We start from the raw sequence: 2,500 nt of genomic DNA on the forward strand, positions 1-2,500 counted from the left end.
TGTGTGTGTGTGTGTGTGTGTGTGTGTGTGTGTGTGTGTGTGTGTGTGTGTGTGTGTGTGTGTGTGTGTGTGTGTGTGTGTGTGCACACACACACATATTCGTTACTGTTTTTAATTCATTCTTATCTTGGTTTAGGAAAAATAATCATTCCCATTCACACACTTCCAAAAGCTGTCACAATTAACTGTAAATCGTATAGAGTGAGAATATATAATTTCTTTTGATATCACGTCCACATCAGAATTACGTCAGATGGATGTTCTGCACTATGGAGTTATTCATCCAACATCACACACAAAATATGTTGAAATCCTGTAGTCTCCCCGTTAAAGAATACCATTTTCTGTAAAACTGTCTTTCTACCATTTTCTAATACATACATATATATATATATATATATATATATATATATATATATATATATATATATATATATATATATATATATTTTTTTTTTTTTTTTTTTTTTTTTTTTTTTTCCATTCACTAACCTCGGTATTTGGTATAGGAAGACGTGTCACGCCGGATAGATTCCCGCCGGTTTGGCTTTTTCTCAACCACACTACAGTTGGTATGGCTCCCAGCTCTGATTCTCTTGCTGCCTGTGTTGAGAAGGAGAAAAAAATACGTGACGGTTATTTCTTTATATTTAATTTTTTGGTATGAAGGAGAGGTTTTTGGTGGTTTTAGGTCGTTTGCTGACTCTTTTATTCTAATTCATGTATTTGGTTTATTTTTCTGTGTTTTTTATTATAATTTCTCTTTGTTAATCTTTGTTTTACTGTGCCTGTCTCAATGTTTCTCTCATTCCCTGTTATTTCACATCTACTTTCTCTCTCTCTCTCTCTCTCTCTCTCTCTCTCTCTCTCTTTCTCTCCCTCTCCTCCTCTTTTATTTTTAATAACGATGTCAAATATATCCTACGCATCTGCACATATGTACATACAAATCCTACGAACACATAACACAGAGAAACGACTATACCTGCAATATATATCTAATATAACAACGACAATAAGTCAGTTAAACCAGACAGACATTTAACAGGTAATATCTGAAGCATTTCCACAACGAATTCATATATTGCATATTAAAATTACCTTTCCAAACACAATCGACTGTTGCCACTTCACCGCCACAAAATACAACCTTAGAGCATACAAATAAATAAATTTTATGATTGAAAACGACACTAAATGCAAACATTTACCAATATTGCTTTGATGTATGAAATATTTAGTGACATTCAGAATTGCAGTTAATAATTTATGGCTTTGTTTCACTGTGCTTCGTAACAGCATTCAATTTACGTTTGTATATTCACGTTTACGAATTTACGTTTGCCTATTTGCGTGTGTGTGTGTTTAGATTACGCATATGTCTGCGTGTGCATATGTGCTCGTTTATTCTGTGTGTGTGTGTGCGGGTGCGTACTTCCAGGGTTGTCATTTTCTTTATCCATGCTCATTCCATCCTATAATATCCTGATATAACACGTATAACTATTTATCAATAACCTCCATTCATCTCTCTTCTCTATTACGATACGTACATATAGTTCTTCCTAAACGACCATGTCCTCTGCATTATAATTGCACTAAATTTTAGCGTAGGATGAGAAAACTTTTCAGCAGTCCTTCTAACAACGTTGGATATTGCAATGAATATCGTATAATAAGCCAATTAACGTTCAGGCCAAAAGCGTTATGCAATACTAACGTGATAGATCAATGGCTTGCAACAAACACTTATACAAATTAATGGCCATACTTGACCCCGGTGATCTATTGTGTCCGATACAAGTGGGAGGTTGTCATGACACATGTACAGGTGAGTGAGCTTTTGTCTGCCTCTTAAGGTAAGACTAGTGCGCGCTCTCTCTCTCTCTCTTTCTCTCTTTCTATCTCTCTCTCTCTCTCTCTCTATCTATCTATCTATCTATCTATCTATCTATCTATCTCTCTCTTCCCATCCACCTTCCTTCCCTCCCTCTCTCCCTCCCCCCTCCCACCCACCTTACTTCCTTCCCTCCCTCCTCCCATCCACCTTCCTTCCCTCCCTCCCACCCTCCCTCCCTCCCACCTTCCTTCCCCCTCCTTTCCTCTATTATGTCACATATTCATCATTATAAGCATAACCATTTCTATCATTATTATTAAGCATTATTAGGCCTTATTGATTCCCAGCCATGTATATTTGAAATCTTTATGTTGGAATGTCATTACAGAGTCATTGTTTAGTTGTACATATTCATTTCCCTAATTTTAAGGGAGGTAAAATATATAGGTATATAGTTAATTAGGTAGACGGCGAGGGAGGAACGAGAGACAGGAGAAAAAAGACCAAAAAAATGGAGAAAAAACAAAAAGACAAATAAAAAACAAACAGACTTGGCATGCAGAGACAAAAAAATACAAACAAATAAGACTCCTGAACGATCCAAACAAAACAAACAAGCAAAAACGATCCAAACAACAGAGACCGAACAGACAATCAAAA

Source organism: Penaeus monodon, chromosome 6 (genome assembly GCF_015228065.2).
Source record: "Penaeus monodon isolate SGIC_2016 chromosome 6, NSTDA_Pmon_1, whole genome shotgun sequence".
In the NCBI taxonomy this organism is placed as follows: domain Eukaryota; kingdom Metazoa; phylum Arthropoda; class Malacostraca; order Decapoda; family Penaeidae; genus Penaeus; species Penaeus monodon.